The sequence below is a fragment of the Sapajus apella genome, unplaced genomic scaffold (assembly GCF_009761245.1).
Source record: "Sapajus apella isolate SASKATOON/1434 unplaced genomic scaffold, GSC_monkey_1.0 scaffold89, whole genome shotgun sequence".
In the NCBI taxonomy this organism is placed as follows: Eukaryota; Metazoa; Chordata; class Mammalia; order Primates; family Cebidae; genus Sapajus; species Sapajus apella.
In genome coordinates, this window is record NW_022437029.1 from 3,500,273 (window position 1) to 3,525,311 (window position 25,039).

Below are 25,039 nucleotides of genomic sequence, written 5' to 3' on the forward strand. Positions count from 1 at the left end.
CATTTTTAGTAAGTTCCGTCCACATGTCTTACCCATTTTTCTTTAGCGTTGTTGGATCTTTTCTCACAATTTTCAAAAAGAGCTCTTTTTTTTCGGAGACGGAGTCTAACTCTGTTGCCAGGCTGCAATGGCATGTCTCAGCTCCTGGGTTTAAGTAAATCCCCTGCCTCAGCCTCCCAAGTAGCTGGGACTGCAGGCACGCGCCACCTCGCCCGGCTAATTTTTGTATTTTTAGTAGAGACGGGGTTTCACCGTGTTGGCCACGATGGTCTCCCTGATCTTGTGATCCGCCTACCTCGGCCTCCCAAAGTGCTGGGATTACAGGCGTGAGCCACTGCGACTGGCCCCAAAAAGAGCTCTTTAAATATTAGAGTTAGTTATCCTTTTGTCAGTATGATTAAAAACTGAAAGTACTCTCTTCTAGTTTGTTATTTACCTCTTGACTTTGCTTATGGAGTTTTTGCCACACACAAAAAAGGTTTCAACATTTTTATTTAGTCAAATTTATCACTTCTTTAATTGATTTGGATTTTGATTGAAAGATAAGTTTTTTCACTTCCAGGACATTAAAGAATCCACTAATGTTTATATCTCCTACTTGTATGTTTCAATTAAAAAATTTAAATTATCATCCATTTGGAATGTATCCTGGTTTGTGGTATAAAAACATATACAAGTGTATCTTTTTCTATTGGCTCTCTACTTATCCTAGTACTCCTTACCAGTCTATCCATTTAGATTGATTTGAGATGCTTGCCTTTGCCTTTATGTTACACTAAATTTGTATCTGTGATTTGTCTGTATCTGGACTTTCTATTCTGTCCCATTAGCTGCCCTATTCGTGACCTAAGCCACAGTTTGAATTATAGAAACTTGAACATGCTTTGGTATCTGCTAGATCTAGCAATGCTTACTGCCCCTCTTTCACAGGGTTTTTCTAGATAATCTTGTTTGTTTTTTCATCCAACCTGTAACTACAAAAAAAAAAGTGATATTTTCATGTTACATTATCAAAGTAACTTCAAAAAAACAGTTTTCATGAGGCTAGGTCTTCTTGTCTACACACATGGTCTGTCTTTTCACTTGTACAGGAGACTCTTTTTCTTTTTTAAGATGAGAGATACTATATCCTAATGTCTGCTGACAAGAATGATCCACAGGGAAGGGGATATTGATGATGCCCAAAAGAGTGAGTCAACTTCTGGACTGACGCTGTGGAGCTGGTCAGAGGGGATGGGATCCAGTGCACAACTGGAGAGGCTGGCATGAGTGGTGCATCCATAGTCATGATGGGTAAATAGGGCAAGGGGCCAGAGGCTGTCAATGTAGCAGTCATTCTCTTCTGATTACTTATATTTTCACTTCCTCTGAGAACACCTGTCTCTTCACGTATTTTGATAAATTTCCTTCTGTAGCATTTTTTAGTATCTCTATCACGTTTTCCAACATATTTAACTGCATATGGAGTATAATATTTAAATTAGTGCAGGTTATGCTTTCTGGATTCATGATTTGAGAAAAAATGGACATGGCTTTTGCCACCTCATTCTGATTCAGAGCTAATGCCACAGCAAAACAGGATATTCTCCTGGGGAGAATTTCTCCTTTGAGTAGGGCTTCTTCTCTTAATGTAGTACAGATTTTAAAAGACTCAGGCTATTCAGTTTGTAGCAAATTGCAAAAGCAAGAACATAGGTTATCTATGGTGAACTTCACATCTTGGTTTTTCATTTCTACCAATACTTCCAAAGCACTTTTATATTTGCCTTTGATAAATAACATATCCATCAAAATGCTGAATGATGTGGAGTCTGAGAAGAAACCTTGCAAATGCTGGTCTTTCATGAGCTCCACTGCAGATTCCTCAAGATCCAACTCGTAACACAGCCTCATGAAAAGTGGTCCGAACTTAAACTCCCCCATAGTGATATTTCTGTTCTCTGCATGGTACCTGTAAATGACATTTTTAGCCAGCTCCACATGGGCCCAGGACTCACACAAATGAAGTAAGGTTATCAACTCCCCCTTCAAGATGAGCTTGTTCTGGGTCAGTTTCTCTTCCAAGTTTCTAAAATAGGTTTCTTTAGTGCCAGGAAGATTACATGCAACAGCCACTTTCTTATGCTGAAATTCTTTTAGTTTCACAATGTTACCTGTAAGTGGGTATCTTTTAGCTCCGAGAGGGCAGCGGTAGCAGGCAGAGCCAGAGCCTCCCACCCCGGGATACACCAAAATCTGCAGGGCCTGCAGGAGAACTCCACAGGAAGGCCAAAGTGCAGCAGCCATACCGTCACGGACCATACCAACTGCCTGTTCTCTCTTGTAAATCTCCAATGCAGACTCACGACCTCGGTCTTGCAATCTTCTGCCTCAGCACTAAGGACCACTGCAAACCCAATAACTGTGTGTGCCATGCTTCCTAACTGGAATTTCATCAATCTGAATGACCCATACCTTTGCCCCCTTTTCTCGACCCTTCACGGTCTTTCACAAGAAGCCTCCCCTCCTTGGCCAGTGTTATTAATATGACAAATATTGCTTATAATCTACCCTGTTAGACTGTAATCTCCTTCCTGAAAGAAAATGTGACACTTTATTTGGAATTCCATCTATCTCTCCTGAGTCCCTAAAAAGTATTCCACACAAAGAGAGACCTCCAACCCAATAACTGCAGCACTACTTTGCTCCAGGAAAGAGTTCCAACCAGCTGAGATGCAATTATTTTACTAATTCAGCCAATATACATCATTTGGGTTTCAAAGGCTCCAAATGTTCCTGGAGACCACCCTCTTCTCAGTAAGAGGCGGAGGGAAAACAAGATCATGGCTCCTTTTTCTAATCATTAGCAATAAGAGAAACGAAAATGTCCTGGGTTTTTTTTGGTTTTTTTTTGTTTTTTTTTTTATCAGAGGGCCACCATGAACTCCTGATGAGTGCAGGATGTTGATGCAACGACCAGGGATGATGTCAGGTCACCCGCCTATGAGAGCAAGGCAGAACCAGGGTTCTGGTACACCTGCTTCATTCTGCTGCTACCGACAGGCTTGCTATTTCTTTCAAATATTTTTTTCATGGACTATCACAAGTGAAAGCAGTATTAGAAAACACAGCTTTAGGGCTTGGGGAGGCGGCGGTGTTTTAGACTGGCTGGGAAGTGACGCTGAGCAGCAAGAAGACAGATCTCTTAGAGGAGACAGCCCCACTTGGCTGCACCCTCCAAGGAGGCCATGATGCATATCATCCCAGGGTCAGGTGACACTGGGGCTCAAAGTCAAGCCATCATCAGGTTACTGCCTCTGTTTCATCACCATGAAAGTTAAGCCATGATCCAGGTCTCTGGGTCTTCCCAAGCAAGCCAATGCAGAGCTAAAACCCATGCACAAATGAATAACTTCACAAGGATGAGATCTGTGTGTGACTGATGGCTCTACAAATAGCATCTCAGCAAAGGAGTTTACTAAGAGCCTTGTGAGCATATGACACTCTCTAGCTCCACTCAAGTGATAGATGGGTTCACATGGAAGCTACTAAATGGGCCTCATTGCAAAGGTATGGCTTCAACCACAGCTGGATTTCAGGAAGCAGTGTTTTCAACATATACCTTGGAAAATTCCTCACTCGTGAGTAAAGATTACATATGCAGGGGCACAGTGAATGCTTGCCTAAAAGACAGTGTAATGCTAAGCAAAATAGTCTGTTAACAGGAAAAGAAATATCATGATTTTAATTCTGGAGTACTAAGTCACCTAATCTTCAGTGTTTTGTGTTCAGATGACATGCAGGAAGCTGAGCTAGAGTTTATGCTTGTCCAATTCATCAAATAACTTCTATGCCACTTATCCTTGGAATCGGCATTAGAAAAGCCCCCACGTGCCCCCAAATCATATAAATTCCACGGTTTCCTAGTCATTAAATCCAGGTTGGCCTAATGCTGATATGTCATATTTTGACATGTAGCCACAAGGGATATACAATCAAAATTAAGACGAGACCTCAGGTAAAATTGGCATGCCCTACTCGGATGAACAATTTATGCCCACACATAGATAAAACTGCAAATATCTTCTCCAGATGATGAATATTAAACTGTTAGAAACTGAGAGAGATAGAATTCATTGACTCATTTTGTGTAAAACATTTCTTTTAGCTTTCAACCAAACATATAGAAGAGATATTTGCATCTTCACAAGTACACAGGCTATTATTGTATGTAATTACATACAGACTTTCAATACTACTATAATAATGGTGTTTATTTAATAAACCTGTATCATTAATAAAATCATATTTCCCCTGGCTTTAAATCCTACATGGCTTCCCTATGCATTTAGTATAAACGTTTATCCAACATCCAACCCCTCACATCCTCACATCACCTCCAAGGTTCTCTGAGCCCATCCCTACCACCCCCACTCCATCCCAACCTCTCCAGCCCCCGGCGCAGCCCCACCATCACTCATTCTGCCCTGCCACACTGGCCTTCTTCCTTTGTTCTTTGTCCCTTGAAAGAGCTAAGAGAAAGGTCCTTGTCCCCGCTATTTTCTTTGTTTGAAAGGCTTTCTCCCAAAACGTCTGTGTAGTAGTTAACTCTCCGATCTCAGGTCAAATGTCACCCCACAGAGGGCCCTCCACAGCCACCCCATGAGTGCTGCCTTTCACCTGCAATCACCATTATGCTCCCAGCACTCACTTCATTTTCTCTAGAGCGTAAGTATAATGCAATCAGAAATATATTAGTTTTTTTTTTTTTCTGATTATCTGGACCACAAAAATATAAGCTCCAACAAGAAAGTAGTTTGCTTCCACTGTAGGGTCCACAACTGCATCTGGCACACAATAGGTCTACGATAAGTGTTTGTTACATAGATGAATGCTGTGCCAGGAGGTGGCTAAAGCAAGTTAAAGACATGGTAGCCCACCTGCTTAGAGCTAATACTTGAGAAACAAGTGGACAAATAGCCACAAAACACAGAAAAATCATTAACAGCTGCATACTGAATTATGATTAAGGAATCAAAGTTAGTTGAATATATCAAATGTGAATAAATTATTAAGTCAAGACAAGTCATTTGGAAATGCTAATGACCTAGGCTAGGAAAGCTCTCTGAGATTTGAGAATGAGGAACTTTATGAACTTTCTAACATGGTACATAGTATGGCACCTAAATGCCTAGAGCATCAGAGTTGCTCAATAAATACTGCTGAATTTTGCAATTCTTAAACTAAGAAAATATTAAAATGTTATTTTAGCTTTCTTAATGAATACTTTTAAAGACTACTTGTCTATAAGTCTTACTGATGTTTCTCTCTTGGAATAAATACCAGATACATGAGTATGAAACTTAAATAGTTGAAAAATCATCCATGGATGCAGGTAAGAAACAACCCAGAAGAATTTTTTTTTTAACACAGATAATTTTTTTTTTTTAGCCCTACAAATTTCAAAGAGGCTTTTGCAAGTGCAAACAGACTTCAGCTTTTTCGCATTCCTATGCCCAGAAACTGGGACGTGAAAATGCCAGGAACCCTTTCGATAACATAACTATGTGATAGATGCAGGAGAAACTCTCCAACGACCAAGATTACTCCTGTGGAGCTGCCAAAGAACCAGATGCTTCGTTCAAAAGCATATCAATTTGGCGGTGAAAAAAACTGTGGCCTCAGCTCCAATCGGGAAGGGCAGGTGGGACAGCATGGTGCAGGATGCCTGTTCCCACTTGCCTCAGCAACCATCTTCTTCTGACAGCAAAACTGTGTTACTCCCAGGCTTGAAGGCATGAGCAAAATACATGTCTTTGCTATATATAAGGACAGGGCTTGGAAATACTTGGTCTGAGGCCATGCAAAATGAATTCCACACACGGGGAGACTGTAATACCGAAAAAGATGCAAAATAGTTTCACTGCACTTGAAATTTTTATCTTCTAAGAAATTGAACATAGATAAAGGAAAAAAACTGCTGCATTAAAAAAAGTTTCATAATGCAAGACATTAGAAAATAAAACTTTTTTTAATCAATACATACAACAAATAGCAATTGTTTTATGACTGCCATCTACCAAACTATCAACTGTGAAATCTTTCTCCTTAATCCTGAGCTTTTAAAAGGCTCTATTCATGTGCATCCATTTTCACAAACTCTTGTGAAACTAGCATGACCTGGCTTGAAATAATAAACTCAAAGGGGTTCTGTTGTAGTTGTTGTTGAGGCATTAGTGTTTTTATTTTTTTGAGAAAGCCCGTACTCCATTTCTGCATACAAAGTTCCTCGTGGTGTTCATCTTCATTTAAATTCGCAGCCAAAATTATTTTTTTAGTCTCTTTAACCCTGGTGGGCCCCCTGAGAGCATGTGTGTTCTGGGCTTTTGTAATTAGGCAGCTTGCACCTGAGCATCTCCATCTCTGGTAATTAGAGCTCACCTCGGCAGTTTCCTTCCCAGCCGATCTACCCACGGAGCCAGGAATGAACACATGGAGGAGTTGTGAGTGTGGTGTGCCGCTGTCTTGACCTCTTCTGCACTTTACCCTACTTCAGGATGGCACAGTTCTCAGTTACACCAGGGATACCTGAAGGGCAGGACCTGCATCCTGCATTCTATCCTTTCAGCACCAAGCAGGAGCCCCTCTCATGGAAAACAGCTCACCCCATGTATTCATGCACAGCTATATGTTTTGAGGGAAGTGGCTCCTTCTGTTTTCAACTGTCATCGTCCACTAAGATACAAATAAAGAGAAAACCTCTGCATCTCTAAATGAAAACACTGCATGTATTCAGAATAACTCCTTCTCACCACCCCCTTTCAACCGTCTACCCAAGTCATGGAGTGCAATGAACCTCAATGTCTTTTTTTTCAAGCTGTTTTTCATTCTCAACAGCTAAGTTGACTTTCCTGTCCCACTGCAGTAGCCAACAGCTAAAAATAAAATAAACTTCCCTGGGCAATATATAGAAAGGCATACTATCACACTTTTTTCCTTCGGATGCTTTCCAGTTCACTTGTCAATGAATGATCGGCATGGCTGGACGGATGCTTGCCCGTTCACTTGCCAATGAATGATCGGCATGGCAATCAACTGAGTCTTCAATATAGTAAACATATCAATGGCCCCAGGTGGACCTCTGAGATTTACTTTGGAGTAATTAACAGGTTTATAGTCTTTAAAATAATCCATAGATATGCCAAAGAAAAATGAAACAGTACTGTCCATTGAGAGTCCCCACCAAATATGGGGGATGTCTGATGGGGCCTCTCAATGGACAGTGCTGTTTCTAAACACAGGGGATACTCCACAGCTGCCTCGCTGTCCAGCAAGTCAGACCACTGCCTCAAGCAGGGAAACAGATGTAGAGAGAAAGACAGGAACAAGCTTGGCGGACATGGACAAGACAGCAATCTGCTTTGGGAAGAAGAGCCTCCGCCCAGAGCATCATTTCCAACCTTACCAAGAGAGGCTCAGAAGCACCTCCTCAGCTACCCAGCCTCCCTGGTGAAACTCAGGGATGTGGCTGGCCAGGAAGGGAAGCAAAAGGAAGGGGAGGGGGATTGGCCATGGCAACGGAGGTGGGGAAGGCGAGGAGAGTGAGGAGCTGGCTGTTTTCTTTAATCAAGTGACCAGTGGTAGTCAGAGAATGCTGGGAGGTCACTCAGAAGACTACGCAAATGAGCTTGGGAGCAGCTGAGTGCCACAGTTACTACCCACTGCAACAGTCACATATTCACCAGCACTCCTGTATTCTTGCTCTGCCTCTAAGAGGCACAGAAAACAGCCAACCAACTGCAGATAAATGTACTTCTTAACAAGAACAGCAGCTGCCGTGCCTGAGTTCACACCCTATGTCAGATACTCCGCTAAGAACTGCCTCAAATCTTCCCCCTTAAGGGAATCAATGAATATTTATTATTTTAAGTGAAAGCTTTCAAAAATACAGCTGATCCTTAAACAACATGGGTTTTAAAAACTCCATGGGTCCACTTACATGCAGATTTTTTTCGATAAAAATTACAGTAAATGTGCCTGCCTCTCCTGCCTCCCTTTCCCCTCCTTCCATCTTTCCCACCTCTGCCAGTCCTGAGACAGCAAGGCCAACCCTTCCTCTTCTTCCTCCTCTTCAGCCAATATGCTCCATGGGAAGACAGAAAGGATGAAGACCTCTAAGATGATTTACTTCCACTTAATGAATAGTAAACATATTTTATTTTGCTTACGATTTTCTTAATAACATTTTTTCTCTAGCTTACTTTATTGTAAGAATAATATCTATCATATATTATACAGTACATATTATATAATACACATAACATACAAAATATGTGTTAATCAACTGTTTAGGTAAGGGTTCCAGTCAACATGAAGCTATTCATAGTTGAGCCTTTGGGAAGTCAAAAGCTCTATGTGAATGTTTGACTGCACGAGGGTTGGGACTTCCAGGCCCTAAGCGGTTCAAGGGTCAACAGCACACACTCCTGGGTTCCAAGGATAGTCTACCACCCGCTGATCACATGATCTAAGGCAAGTAACTCAACCTTCAAAAGAAAACCTTTCTTGATCTGTAAAACAGGGATAACAGAATTAATAATGTATGCAAGGCATGTACTTAGCTGGTGCAGACAATGATCCTGACAACGGCTAACGGTTACATTATCTTATACCTACTGTATAGTGCCACACACACAAATGGAATGAGGCACAAGAGAGGTCCACTAATGTGTCCAACCCCAGAGCTAGCCAGCGGTAACAACAGGATTCAAACCAAGAAATCTGATGCCAGAGTCCATGTTCTCAAACCATTAACCTACAATGCCTCTTGAGTAAATATTCAATTAAGTGGTAGGTGTTAAGCTGCAGGAAAAAGAGGAGAGGAAGGGGCAGGAAAGCGGTCCTCGTTGGAAAACTAGGTTTCAACTGGCACTGTCGGACTGGGCTGCAGTCTAGGTCCTCTTGCTGCTGAGTTCCCTCACTTCATTTCCTGGCACTTCCAGTTTCCCATCTAGAAAATGTGAGGGAAGGATTCTATTTACCTCACATGGGGCTTCTAAGGAGTAAAATATCACATGTCGTGTTCGACCAATGTTAGTCATATCAAGATTTATTTTAAATAAATTAATGTTAGTCATATCAAGATTTATTTTATATAAATTATCTGTTAGTTTTCATTGCCATGACTCAGTTTTTATGTTCACTTTTTGGTCAAAGCTAAATAAAATATATGAATATATAAAAGCAGGGCTCCAACCAGACACCCACACACTCTCAGCCAGGCATCTTGAGCAGGCACCATCCCCCTTGACTGACGGCTATGGAAAAGTGAGGGCAGGAACCTGCCTGCAGTCAGAGACACAACTAAGTGCCTTTATTTCATCACACTGAAACCTTGACAAAGACACTTCAACTGTCTAAACTCAGTGGGTTTGAAACTATTTCAGAATAGAATTTCTCAGGATGAAAACGAATCTATGACTTCTCTTAACAGCAAAGAAAAAAAAATCTTGAAATAATGATTTTAAGCGTAAGACTTTAAAAATATAGATCTACACTTTTCACTACAACAGACACTAACCACATATGGCATTTGAATGTAAATTCATTAAAATTAAGTTAAATGATAAGCTCAGTTTCTCAGTCTCAACAGCCAGTGGAGCCAGTGGCACCCGTGCTGGACGGCTCAGATCTAGGGCCTCTCCACCATCACTAAAAGTACTCTTGAGCAATGCTGAGCCACATGCCCCGCAGACTAGTAACTCTTCCTTTAACGTGTACTCAATGTACTTTATTTAAAACATTGAACTTCTTATAATATTTGTCACTACTACATTATTCCATTATTTAGACAGTCCTTCCCTTTGTTCCTTGGCTCTCTCACAGTGGTGACAGAAGATGAATGCAATCACTGATTTACTTTTCTATCTCCCCAAGGGGACTGTGAGCTCCAGAACTCAGTAAATGCTGAGTCTTACCACTCTCAAGGGCACAACACAGACCTGTCCTTATCACATTACCATCCTCCACCATGAGGATAAACTCCAAACAATCTAAATACAACTTCAAAACATTTTTAATTATTCAAAAAAATAATCCATAGTACGTATTCTCAACAATTTTTTTAAAAAAAGATACAATTAAAGTGATTAAAATCTTGAGTTAAGGAAAGTCAACAATTAGCTCTAAGCCAATGTTTAGCAATGCAGTAATGCTTCAGTTTCTTATTCACCCATTAGTGTACTGATGAAATTCTCTGTAAGGAGTTAAGCATCATGTCCTCTGTGACAAATTACACTACAAAGCTGTTTCCTCTGTTCTCTGCTTTCTAGCTTATATTAACTAGCACCATAAAAGAAAGCCTTTAAGATAATACTTATTTGCAGAAACAAACACTGATTCAAGGCACTTAGAAGCACATATGTGCAATGAGGGGAACACTCGAGGGAATCCTAATATTTCATCATGTTGTAGATGTTACTGCCGTTGTACCTGCGTATCTCCATTCTCAACCCACTCTCGATATTTCATGTCAAGCCCAATCAAAGCTGTTCTGGTGGCATACCTGCAGAATACCCACAATAACAGCACCAATAAATATCACGTCTTACCCTTTGTCAGAACTGTCTAAGATTATATAAACATGACATATTTAAGAAGGAATGCATCTCTGTTGTTTACAATCTAACAAAGATAACGCCTAACAAATATCCCAAGCTATAAATAAAGACATTTACTGTGGTACTGCACTTACTCATCTCTGGGTTGAACAAATGTTAATTATAGAGAATTTGAAAATGGGACTTGTTAATGTCATTTTTAATTTAGCATGTTACAGTGTAAATGTTTTCCATTGTGTTAATTTACACCTGTTATCACAAGCTTCATTATTAGGTTTATAGTGGAGCAGCTCTCTGTGACTCAAATTTGCTTAAAATGGCAGAAACAATTACTAATTAGAAGGGCATGTTTACTTTAATTATATTTATTTCCTAGTCTAGTTTTATATGTAATGTACTATAGAAGTGTATGATTTAATTAGTGAAACCTATTTATCAAGAGCAATTTCTCAAATGAGTACTGCTTACAAAATACAACAGATTCTTTCAGTGTTTCATAAATTCCTTGGATGATATTTCTACAGAGAGATATCTACATGGAAATCTTTCACTCATGAGTTTAGAGCATTTCCCGTTTTTGTTCCAAATACTGCAATAATTACCAAAATAATTAATAACTCAAAATAATTAACAAGAATTCAGCTCTAGAGTAACAAATAACAAGAATTCAGCTCTGGAAATTTTTAATGCAAATTTTAAGATACGGTGTGCAAAATGTAGAAATGTATAAGTACAACCTTTAAAAATCTATAACTAAAATTATAGAATTTCTTTATTGATATTCACACTCATAAATTTCAAATCCTACTTTATCAAATCCCATTGATATGTACACTTACAAATTTAAAAGTCTTACTTTAATATATAAAAAGCAAATTGTTTTATTAAATTTAAAAAGATGTGGCTTTCTTCCTCTCTGGAGTCATTTCTCTGGCTTCCAAAGTACAACTGCCTTTTGTTTTTGTTAAATATTGCGGCACAGTAACTACCAAAGCAATAACCAATTCAGGCAAAGATCATTCTGGGAAAGACTGCTAGGAATAGGATGTTCGCCAGTCTCAAAAGATCACCCCACAAGCCCCTTAACCACAAAAGGAAGACAGAACCTGATAGCACAGAGAAATCTAGTGGCCACCGCCTTATTCACGTGACCACACATCACCACAAAAGGGACAGACTGACACCGTGTACTTCCTGTGGTGCCACAGGGGAAGGTCACTCTGTCCCGATGGGATATCCTCGCATCTTACAGGGGGAAAAATTTGGGATTGGGGGACATTCCACAAGAACTAGCCTGGACTTTTCAAGATGCTACATGTCACAAAAAGACTTTGAAAAAGCTGGAGGACTATTACAGATTTAAAATGAGGCTTAAGGAACGTGACAACTAAACATCATGTGTGATCTCTGGCTAGACTTCAGAGTTCAGAAAATAATGGCCATAAGAAAAATTACTAAGACAATTTGGGAGATTTGAATATGGATTGACCACTAGATATTATTATATTGAGGTTAAAATTTCCTGATGTCTTAATGGCAATAGACTGTGTAAAAGAATAAACAAGTCTTGGCCAGGTATGGTGGCTCACACCTGTAACCTCAGCACCTGTAACCTCAGCACTTTGGGAGGCCAAGGCGGGTGGATCACAAGGTCAAGAGATTGAGACCATTCAGGCCAACATGGTGAAACCCCATTTCTACTTAAAAAAAAAAAAAAAAAAAAAAAAGAATAAGTCTTAGGAGTTAAACTAGAAATGTTTAGGAATGAATTGTCATGACCTGAAGAGTCTTTCAAATGTTCAGAAAATAAAGTAAGTATCAAGCAAATATGGCAGAATGGCTAGTGAATAGGGGTAATGAGTATTCCCCCATCTCCATGGCAACATGTTTTTCAACATTTTTATATACTTGAAATTTTTAAAAATCAGAGTTAGGAAAATATAAATAATCCAATGAGCAGAGGGGGAGGCCAAACTAAGAGTACTCCTCATACAACATCTTACACCCAACCTTTAAGAAACATTACTGCCCTACTCTGAATGTAAGCTTTCTAGCACTAATGTTAAACACATTAAAATGGCAGTTATGTGGCTGGGCTTGATGGCTCATGCCTGTAATCCCAGCACTTTGGTAGGCTGATGTGGGCAGATCACAAGGTCAGGAGTTCAAGGTCAGCCTAGCCAACATGGTGAAGCCCCGTCTCTACAAAAAATACAAAAATTAGCGGGGCATGATGGCACATGTCTATACTCCCAGCTACATAGGAGGCTGAGGCAGGAAAATCACTTGAACCCAGGAGGTAGAGGTTGCAATGAGCCAAAATCATGCTATTGCGCGACAGAGCAATACTCTACCTTGGAAAAAAAAAATCGCAGTTACGCGTGCAAATGGCTTCATGGCTGTCTCTCAAAATATTTAGTAACAACATTCCCATGAAACACATTCTTCACACTGTCACATAAACATCTTATGTTTTATTTTACTTATTTTTTATTTTTGGGATAGGGTCTTCTCTGTAACCCAGGCTAGAGTGCAGTGGCACAATCATAGCTCACTGTAGTCTTAAACCCCTGGACTGAGTATTCCTGTTCTTAAATCCCAGAAAGAATCCATGCCACAGAGCAGCCAAGATGTTTCTTGTAAAAAGACACATGCATCTTACCAGCTTAGGTGAGAGTTCTTGTACTTGTTGTCTAGAAAAGCTGTATCTGCAGAGTGTTTCAATTTTAAGATCCTTTATAAGGTCTACTACCAGGCACTGTGTACTTGTAAAAACATACTTTCTTAAAGGAAAGTAAATGTCAGTGCATGTAGGATTTTGTCTGACCAAAAGAAATCCCCAAGCACCCTAAAGGGCAGATCATTACCCCTCATCTCCCAGCAGTCCCTGCTTCACATTTCCACACTGCTCCTGCAGATGCAGATGGGCTTGACTGACGCACCAATTTCCACGCAGCAGCTGATGCTGACAACCTCTTCTGGGGATGCTGCTGTCGACTAATGTAGAGTAACAGCCAACAAGGAAACAGTCCTGCCGAAAGAAGACCTGCCAGAAGAATGCCACATTCCAGGTTTCCTGTCTCCCATCCTCCCCTACCCAGACAGAGAAACTGCCCAACATGCTCTCCGCTAATCCCCATGACTGACATAAAGCTTTCCAGCACCCTATGTCATTTTTAGGAATGCTAGGGAAGTTATTTACTGGAATCCTGATTTCCCCCCATGGCAGAGCCCATTTCTTCCACTTCAAATAGTCATTCAGGTAGTCTTCTTTAAATGCGGTTATCCTGCTGGTTAGGGCAGATATCAAGCCCCTTTGTTTAAAAGTGCACCCACTGCCACCCTAGCCCTGGATTTTAACCTCTGGAGTAGACCAGCCCTAATAAAGGAGGTAAAGGGGTATTTTTAAAGAGAGCTGGAGAATCTGAGCTGAGCCCCTGCAACAGCTCCCAGGAAGATGTCGAGGCGCTTCCATGAAGAACTAGTTAACAGGGGAGCCAATCCGCAGATAAATCAGCAGCTCAGCAGCTTTCAACTCAGTCTTCAAACATACTGCACTTGCAATGTTCTGAGGCTCAAAATAGATCTTCTATCTCCAGAAAAGGAAAGAATTAGGATGAGGCCAAGCTTGTTAGGAGAAACAAGAGAGGCTGGTATTGAACCTGATTAGACAGGAGCATCTTGCTAGTCCTCCTTCCCAAGCTGTAAACAGTTAAGATGAAAAAACTAGCATGGCCCACATTTCTTACCTACTGTCAATATAGAGTCTAAATTAAAATTCACGGGGGTTCTACATGGACAGATAAGTGTCCACCTGTGTGTGTACTTCTGAGTTCACAGATGTACAACATACATTGTGTGTGTGTTTCAAGAAGGGACAGCCCAGATAAGGAGAGGTTACTGAAGTAGGCTAAGTTTCAGCAAAATGTAACCTTCACCTTAGAAACCGGGAACCAGAGTAATTAGATTACAATCTTTCCAACACTGTGGGAGAGATTTGATCAATTAAAGCCACGATCAGTTACATTATTTGGTTTACCTAAGTAATGGACCCTTAAATGCAATCAATACTTCTCTAGCCTGTGAGTCTTCAAGACCTGAGATGCATTCAACAAAAAAACACAAATGGATTTTCAAAGAGCCTCAGGATGTTCATCACAGGCTTGAGAGGAGCACTGCAGAGGGAAGGGGGAGGAAGGAAACAGACAACAGACCCGAGCCTGCTGTATGAAGTCTTCATTTCCTTCCCTCATTGGCGTCCTATTTTCATGTTTGTTTATTTTGTACTTCACGTATGAATTAAATTTGTTTTACCAAAGAACTTTTATCCAGGGATGAGCAGCCATGCCACTCAATTCATTTTAAAATTGCAGCATTAAAATTCATTTAATAGGAGAAAGAATACGATTAAGATTTCTATTTGTGTTTTCAAAAATCCACAAAACTTACATTGTGAAGTTACAAAGAAAAAGGCAGAAGTAGCTCCAGATCTTCTACCTTGTCCCCCATCCCATCCATTCGACAACATGGATTTATGGAAGGGCAATGACCCGGTATGCTTGGGACCTACCTGGAGCTGACCATATCCTGCCTTCTAGGACTACCCTGACTTAAAATGGATCCATAAGAGCCCCATATTAAAGCAAACTTTCACACCGCCTATACTCCTTTGTCCCCATTCTATGTCCAGGGTCTGTCTCCATTCCTCCCCTACCCAAACAAGGGAACTGCTACAGAGGAACCCAGGAAATGCTCTTGGGTTTGGAGATTGTGATTCAACTTGGCAGGTCCATTTGCCAAATCATACTGTTTTAGTGCCTAAAAATAATGTATCTGTATGTCCAGACAGAACACTGCCCAGGCCACTCTCAGCCCATTCACTAATGAGGACTCCTGCAGGGGAAGGGTGGGGCACGGTGGGACAGGGCACTGCACCTGCTCATGCTTCCTCCAGCCCAGCCGCCTTCTCCAGTATGAGCTCAGGCATGCGCACCTGCAACATGTGAGGCTCTTATCAGTGATTTTGTTTAACACACTTGTAATAATTAGAAAGTGAAGCAACTAATTCCTGACTTCCCAAGAGCAGGGCTTCTGTTAAAAGGTGTGGGGAAATGTGACAAGAGGGGAAGTGGAGAGGGGGAAATTGATCCTGAGAGTTTACTTTGCATAGCTTTGAAGGCTTTGCAGTAATGATGAAGAGAAGCTGAGGTAATCTAAAACAACAGGTAATCAAAAAGTCATTTATGTTTACCTTTTATCATCAATTATCTTCCTCTTGGCAGCAGTTGAAAAATTATGTTTTACTCAAAAGTCAGCCTGTTGACTTTATTTATACAACACTTGAACTGTGTTGGGTGTCAGTGTGTTAGCCACTGTGGAATTTCAAATGTTGCCATTTGACAGTACCTGAGAGTTGACTCTGAAGTGGTCTTCTAATAACTGTATTCTTGCTTCCTAAAACAAGATGTTATAGCTCAGTACCAAGAGTGTGAAAACACACAGGGGCATTACATTAGAAACCTGGACCTACCTGTCAATCAATATCATTTTCCACCACCATGAAGAAAACACATCCAGAGCTCAGTCTTCTCATTTATGGAATGGGGACGATAATGTGTAGCTTGCATAGTTGTATTTTAGGCCAGGAAAAATAAGGTATTAGAAGCATCTAGAATCATCTTTGACATAGGGTGGGGGCTTAGCCTATTATGATGAGCCGTACCCAAAAGTAGTGTCCCTTTGAGTGTCTTCATCTTTCTGGCTGAATCATCTGCTGACGCAACAAGAGAAGACCATATGCAGAGAGCACAAAGGGAACTCCCCCACAGAGCTTCAGATGGTGGCCCTGCACTCACCTAATTATGCACGCCAGCCTGAAATCTGCCTGACATCCCTCTTCCTCATCCTCTTGACAGCAACAGCATTAAAGGATTAAGTAGTATTTGGGGATTTGAAGGGGCCTGAAGAGTGTTTGTGTATAAAAGGAAGAGCTCAGAATCCGAGTACATAAGACAACGGACATCAACTGGGTTTACACTGACCCCTCTGTATCTAGGTGATGGTCTCCTCAAAATCAAGCACGACACTCCCAGTGAACTGCAGTTCTCCATCCTGTTTAAGGCATCTCCTTCTGAAAAATGACATCTTCCATTTCTTTTAACAGTTAGTCTAATTCTGAGGACTGGAGAGGGCCGCAGAGGTCATTAACACAACCTCTACATCTACTAAACAGTGTGGCAGGAAGAACACAGGGCTGTGGACTGAGGAGACCTAATCATCCTAGAGCTACCTTGGCCACTGACCAAACGGGGGCACCTTGGGAAACTTACATCCTCTGCGACTCTGTTTTCTCATCCACAAAATGAAGAAGCTGCATTAGAAGATGACTGTGACAGCTGATTTTATGTGTCATCTTGGCTGGGCCATGGGGTGCCAGACATTTAGTCAAACATTATTCTGCCTGTTTCTGGAAAGAAGTAACATTTCAATCTGAGTAAAGGAGGCTGCCCTCCCTAACATGGGTAGGCCCCAGCCAATTAGCTGAAAGCCTGAATAGAACCAAAAGGCAGACCCTTCTAGAGTAAGGGGGAATCTCTTTCTGCCTGACTGCCTTGAGCTGCAACATCAGTTTTTTCCTGTTTTTGGACTCAAACACTGGCTTTTCATAGGTCTCAAGCCTGACAGCCTTTGAACTGGAACTCACACCACTGGCTCTCCTGCATCTCAAGCGTGCCGACTCATTCTGCAGATCTTGGAACTTGTCGACCTCCATAATCACATGAGCCAATTCCTTATCATAAGGCTTTACATATATTGTTTTCCATCCATCCTATTAGCTCTATTTCCCTGGAGAATCCTAATACAATCCCCAAAGATGAACATTCATTTCTGATCCCTACCAAATGGCTATCTGATCCCTCCTTGCACACCTCTCAGAGACAAGGCACACTACCCACTGTGGCAGCTCACCCTGCTCTCTGGGGAATAGCGGTCAGTTCCTTGGGAAGCACCACCCCAGGTCACTCCAAAGCTGAACCAGCTGCATTCCCACCTGCAAAAAGCATTTCTCCAACAGGTGAGATTTTACCTGAGCAGATACAGTAGAAATGTTATCCTTGCTTTCACTGTAATTATGTTAATATGGACTGAGATTGCCTTTGTTGTTATTGTTGGTTTTGTCTCATTTTGGGTTTCCTGGTTATCACATACTGTTGGCTAATATTGAGTGTGCAGTTAACCCTTAACTCATTTTCACTTGCATTTCACTGGGTATGGCCAAATCACCGCCTGATACTTCTACAAGAGTCTTTTTAGTACATAAGGGAAGGCTTTTACATTTTTTACTATACCAACATCATCTTGCTACCTTAGGGCCACAAATTTTACAGTTCTTACCTTGTCATCTAAATAGCCATGTCCACCTCACCCTCTGTGTCATCCAGAGACTGGATTGCACAGTACATCATTAACCCTCATAGAAAACACAAGATGGGGCCCAGTCCCTTGCTGCACTCCCCACTAGCACCCTCCCTCCTGGCCAGTGGTCTCCAGCTCTGACTTCACATTACAATCACCCAGGAATCTTAAAATAAATAAAAAGCCAGGCTTAACCTCAGATTCCGATTTAGTTGGAGGGGCTAGGGAGAAAAGATGCTTGGGCATTAGTAAGAACGCTTTAGGTGATTCTAATGTATAGCAGGCTGACAACAAGTGTTCTGTCTAGGCCAGAGGTCAGCAAACTTTGTCTGTTAAAGAGCCAGAAAGCAAATATTATACGCTTCATGGGCCAAATGGTCTCCAAAGCAACTGTTCAGCTCTGCTACTGTAGCATGAAAGCAGCCATAAACAATACATAAACAAATGGGCACAACTGTGTTCCAATAAAGCTTTGTTTATGAAAACAAACAACAGGCCATTTTGTCCCAGAGGCTATAGTTAGTTGACCAATCCATTCATCACCCAGTTTAAAAATGGTTGCAGGCCCAGCACAGTGGCTCACACCTATAATCCCAGAGCTTTGAGAGTCTGAGGAGGAAGGATTGCTTAAGGCCAGTTCAATAATCAGGAGTGCTATAATCATGCACTCTAGCCTGGGTAACACAGTAAGACCCTGTCTAAAAAAACAAATAAATAATAAATAAATAAACACACACAATGGTTGTGGCAGCAAATATAAACTCATCAAACTGTATTATCACCCCAGTCACATTTCTCCATTTTGTCTGTGACACCAGAGACTCTCAAAGTGGCTAGCTGAAATCAATATTCACTCTCTATCTGGCATTCCCTTCATGTATCAGATGAACGATCCCATCTAAACAAGAAAAAGGCTTGTTCTTAGAGTATACTTTCTGTCTTCCATTACTCACTGCTGCCTTATTATATGTTCACAAACGTCTGCTTAATATTGCTTCTAGAATTCCTCAGAAACTGACTTAAGCTCACTCATCTGCAGTTTCTAAACCATGCTTTCACAGGGACATGTTTGTTGAAATCATTTACAATCTTCCAGTATCCTATTCTCCTTGATACACAAATTATCTCAAGTGGTTCCGCAATCACATCTGCAAGTTCCTTCCGTGCCCAGGAGATGTAAAGGCATTTTTTAGCCATTCTCATTATCTCTTCTATCTTGGGTTTTAATATCTGCTAACCATGTTTATTCTACCCTTTCCAACTTAAAGATCATTTTTCCTGATAAAGATGATAAAATCAAAATAGAAGTTGAGCAGTTCCGTTTTCTCCATGTCATTTGTTTACTCTATACCATCTGTTCTAAATAAGGCTATATCCTTTTTTGTGGGTAGAGCTCCAAATAGTACTGTTTTAAAACTCTTATCTACAGGCAACCACACTTTCTGGTTCACCTGGGGCACTGCAGTATATACTGTCTGCTATGGGGTAAAATCAAACAGAGGCCTCTTTACTCTGAAAAGTATCCGGTTTTTTGAACAGCTGGTTCCCTAGGTAAAGCTAAAGAAATGGTAAAGCACTCCATAGGACTGATGGGGTCTCAGGTATCCCACACTGAAAGAGAAAACAATTTCTATTGAAAACTTCAGCCACACTGGGTCAGATGTGGTGGCTCACGCCTGTAATCCAGAACTTTGGGAGGCCGAGATGGGCAGATTACCTGAGGTCAGGAGTTTGAGACCAGCCTGGCCAACACGGTGAAACCCCGTCTCTACTAAAAATACAAAAATTAGCCAGGTATGGTGGCAGGCGCCTGTAATCCCAGCTACTCAGGAGGCTGAGGCAGGAGAATCGCTGGAACCCAGGAGGCAAAGGTTGCAGTGAGCTAAGATTGCACCACTGCACTCCAGCCTGGGTGACAGAGCAAGACTCTGTGTCAAAAAAAGAAAAAAAACCTCTAGCCATACTCAACTCATATCCTGGGCCTGCCTTTTACTAGCTATATGACCACAGAATAAGTTATTCAATCTCTTCAACTCTCAACTCTGCTCGCTGGAATCTCTGTGCCTATTCAATGACTAAATGCATGATTAAAGCACATAGCATTTACACATATCACATGATAAACTCTCAAGACCAATTATCATTACCAGTATTACTACCAGTGTTATTAACTCCCTCAACCCCTGTACAGCAGCATGGAATCTGTGGCTCTCTTTTGGTGGTTTGTCCTTCCTTTTCTGAATGTCACATATTTTTTTCTCACCAATTTCTTGCTATTGGTTTAAACACAATGCTACCTCCCCACAATCTTGTAAAGTCTTTCCCATCTTGTCAAAGAAATCTTTGTCTTCACTAGAAAGCTGAAATACTCCAAGGACGTTTCTTTGCTGGCAAAGAAGCAACCGGCATTTATAACCAACATAATTTGTGAGCCGCTCTGGAAAGAAATGCAAACATGTATTCCATGAATCCCTCAACAACTGTCTTTCCTGGAATCAAGATAAACTATTATCCTTCATGGTTCCCTTGGGAACTGCTCTGAAAACTTAGGAGACTGCAACTCTCAAACAGCTTGAGTAAATCACCCTAGCTAGAAAATAAAATGACATTAACTTTCTGAGAAAAAGACTGACCCAAGGCATATTCACATAGGGGCATCATAAAAGGGACCACACAGGAGAAAAATGAGTAATGGCTGCAGTTTTAGTATCAACTACAAAAATAGTAACCATTTACTGAGTAACTAAGATATGCCAAGAAATGGCATACTAGGCATTTTATAAGCATGATTTCATGGATTCCTGTCATCAATTTTGCTGGAAATTGAGGCTCAGAGGAAGCAAGTCCCCATGGAACATAACTAGCAAATGGAAGGTACAGGATTTCCCACAGGTCTTGGGCACTCTAAGTTCATGCTCTTTCAGACATACCACGCTACATGTATTTTTTTACTGAACATGTTCCAAACTAGTTTTTTAGACACAGTTAAAAATAAAAAGCCAAGAAAAAAAGTAAAAATAATATTTACATACATTTTAGAAAAAAATGTATAAACCTTGTTGGTTAAGTGAACAGCTGACCTTTAATTAGCAATTCTGAATGATGAAACAGCAGCATAGATGCAATGGTGTGGCCAGGGCAGCTCATTAGGCACTCAGTATCAAAGTCTTTTTTTGCTGTTGACTAGTCATGTATACCCACTGTATAGCCTCTACCAAAATTGCAGACCACTTAGCAGGAATGCAAGAAATCCCTTCCTTGTACCATAAACAAAAATTAACTCAAAATAAATCACAGACCTAAATGTAAGAGCTAAAACTATAAAACTCTTAGAAAATATAGTCCTTGATTAGCAAAATCTTCTTAGATAGGACACCAAAAGTACAAGCACAAAAGAAAAACGTTTTCATCAAAACTAAAACCATTATCAAAAAAGTGAAAAGATGCAGACAGAATGGGAGAAAACAACTGTAATTCATGTATCTGATAAGGGACTTATACCTGAAATATACACCAAATACAACTCAATAATAAAAAGAAAACCTATTTTAAAATGAGCAAAGGGTCTCAGCTAGGTGCGATGGCTCATGCCTGTAATCCCAGCACTTTGGGAGGCCAAGGGATGTGGATCACTTGAGGTCAGGAGTTCAAAACCAGCCTGGCCAATGTGGTGAAACCTCATCTCTACTAAAAATACAAAAATTAGCCAGGCATGGTGGTGGGTGCCTGTAATCACAGCTACTCAGGAGACTGCGGCAGGAGAAGAGCTTGAACCTGGGAGGCAAAGGCTGCAGTGAGCCAAGATCACACCACTGCACTCCAGCCTAGGCAACAGAGTGCGACTCCATCAAAAAAAAAAAAAAAAAAAAAAAAAAAGAGCAAGGGATCTCAATAGACATTTCTCTAAAGAAGATAAACAAATGGCAAATAAGCACATGAAAAGGTGCTCAATATCTTCAGTCAATAGGGAAATGCAAATCAAAACCACAATAAGACACCACCACACATGTAGCATTAGGACACGTATATCAAAAAGACACATAGTAAAAAGTCTTAGGCTATGGAGAAACTGGAACCCTCATACACCACTGGTGAGAGTTTACTGGTAGGGTCATGAAGATATTCCAAAATTGTGGTGATGGTTTCACAACTCTGTAAATATACTAAAGCCGTTGAATTGTACACTTTATATAGATGAGGTGTATGGTATGTGAATTCTATCTGAATACAGCCGGTGTTGTTTTAAAGAAAACGGCATGTCCTCATTTCTTCCAAATCCAAGGTAAGTTAGCAAAGGCGCCCTGGGAAAAAAAGGGCTAATTTTGATTCAGAGGCCACGTCAGTGCTCCCATCTGGACAAAGAGTCAGCCAAGAACCCAGCTGCCAGGAGTGGAAGATGACCACTTCCAGGACCTGGCAGAGAGACCCTGGAAGTGCCTTTGAAAGAGCACAATGAAAATGTATCTGGCATGAAACACAGCAGGATCTACAGAACAGGCTTTGATGTTGGCAGTCATGATGCATGTCCTTAAGATCACAGATACGGTTTTGCGTAACAAACACAAAATGCCTATGACTAAGTGTATTCTTCTGATCCACTCATGTGCAGTTAGAGAGCACCGAAAGGGTTCCATACATACGCGTCAAGGAGTCACTCCCAACTCATGTGGGAAACACACCCTCCATCCTCCTTTGGTTCAACCCCAGCCTCCAAGAACAGTTTCATAGGAACTTGCTCAGTTTTGTGTTATCCACAAACTTGTCACCTTTATAGTCACTTGAAGAGGCTGGAAAAAAAACAGTGAAGGTCCTGGTGCTACAACATGATGTAACCCACGCCAGATAAGCTTTACATGTGTTACCTCATTAGTCACTCAACATAGGCTGATCATCTTACAGGCAGAGATACTGAGGAATAGGAATGTCAACTTGCCTGAGGTCACAAAGCTAGAAGGAACAAAATAGGGCTTCAAAGCCAGTCATTTTGGCCCCAAAGGCTATGTCTTAACCACTGTGCTAAGTGCCACCTGCTTAACTGGGCTTCCTTTTCCACCACAATTTCTCGTCCCTTCTGAAAGATGGTCACAGGTGTTGCTGAAATACAGATAAAACTATAGATATATATCGGTTCTCTGAGCTATTAGAGAAATGGCTTATATAATTATATTTAAAAAATATTTTAAAATTCTACTTAAATAGAATTTTACAATAGTTTTAGATTTAGAGGTACAGAAAATTTACAAAGATACTGCAGAGAATGCTTGTATAACCCTCACCCTCCGTGTACCCCTCACTTGGTTTACTCTGTTGTTACCACTGACATTACTATGTACACCTGTCACAACAAAGGAAGCAACACTGGCAAGATACTATTAACTACATGCTACACTTTCCTTGGATTTCACTTTTTTACCCTAATGTCCTTTTCTATCCCAGGAACCCATCCCATTATGTTTAAAGGTCATGGCTCCTTTGCCTGGCCTGGTCGGTGACACTATGCTCAGACGTCCCTTGTTTTTGATGACGTTGACGGTCTTGAGAAGCACTATCAGGCATTTGGTAGAACATCCCTCCATGTGGGTTTGACTGATGCTTTTCTCACTCATCAGTAGACCAAGATTACGGGTTTTTCAGGTCACGGAGGTGAAATACCCTTCTCACCACATCCTGTCAAGGTGTGACATGGTCAACATGAACTGATCACCAGGCCGAGGAACTGTGTGCCAGGTTTCTCCACCTCTACGTTCCTTTCTCTCCTTGCCCTACTGTGTGGTTTGGAGCTAAGTCCCAAAATGCACCCCACGTTATAGGAATGGAGAGTTAATCTCCATCTCCTTGCTGGGGAGTAACTATATACAAATAACCTTACTTTTTATGATGGTTAATCCATACGGCTTTAAAAAAATAAAACAACATGCCGAGTGACAGGGTAAGGCCCTGCCCTGCTGTTGGTGACTCTGCAGTGGCTGTAATGGCTTCCTGATCATCTTTATCTCAGAATCACAGGGGGTAAGAAGTACTATCTCCCAGGTAACGAAAAAGTAAAACACCTGGCCAGCATGGAAACAGAGAAGTCCATTCCATTCTAGATGATGTTTACAAACAACCGGAGTCAGAGAAAAGAGAAAAAACTATCCCATGATGGGGACAATACATGCTGCCTATGTTTGTATAGACAGGTATTAAACTGGGAGTTTCAAATAAGTTACCAAGAAACAACAAATATAAATTTCCGAAGTGAGGTGCCAGTCTCTGCAAAGGAGCTTTTCAAAGTTAATGTATCATAACTAGTTTCATGATTTTTTATAACCCTTACCCACTCTGAATGAACAACAGAAATCAAGAGAGAATTCTGTTTATCTCTGAGTGGGGAAAAAACAGCTGTGTTATGATCCCCTCCACCATCACCAAATAGTTGGGTAGCACAGTGGGAATGGAATGCCTACTCTCAAGTCCACTGAGAAACTTCAAAGCAGAAATACACAGCAATTGATATAATTTCCCTAGAATTTTGGAGGACTGCTGAACTGGCAGCTGGTACACACCAAGAAGATACAGGCTAGCTAAAACTGCACTGCAAAGGACCTGCACCCCATTCTCCCTCTGAAGTGGAGGAAAGGCAATTTAATTTCTAGATGTAAAATTTATGATAGGGATGTCACAAGAGACTTCTTCCAAGGGGTCAGATGGACCCAGCAGGGTCTAGATGAGGCAGACCTCAAAATCAGAAGCTGCGAGCAACATGGGAGCAGAGCAAGGCTGCCTGAGCAAGGTGGCCGAGCTGGTGGGGCCCAGCAGAGGAGCACATGGAGTGCCCATGTGGACCCTTTAAAACCAGCTCAGGGCCAGGCGCGGTGGCTCACGCTTGTAATCCCAGCACTTTGGGAGGCCGAGGCGGGTGGATCACGAGGTCAAGAGATCGAGACCATCCTGGTAAACATGGTGAAACCCCGTCTCTACTAAAAATTACAAAAAATTAGCTGGGCATGGTGGCGTGTGCCTGTAATCCCAGCTACTCAGGAGGT

At 41.2% G+C, this 25,039-nt stretch overlaps 1 protein-coding gene and 1 pseudogene across 7 annotated transcripts in view; both read right to left on the reverse strand.

The window, feature by feature from the left end:
- The window catches only part of AFF3 (AF4/FMR2 family member 3), a 618,932-nt gene that overhangs the window by 511,992 nt on the left and 81,901 nt on the right, over positions 1-25,039 (reverse strand). The gene's annotated exons all lie outside the window — the stretch shown is intronic.
- On the reverse strand, positions 295-21,635 carry LOC116534685 (annotated as a pseudogene). Its single transcript, XR_004261829.1, has 2 exons — positions 21,621-21,635; positions 295-12,204 (listed from the first exon to the last, which is right to left on the reverse strand). The product of XR_004261829.1 is annotated as a pentatricopeptide repeat-containing protein 2, mitochondrial pseudogene (transcript).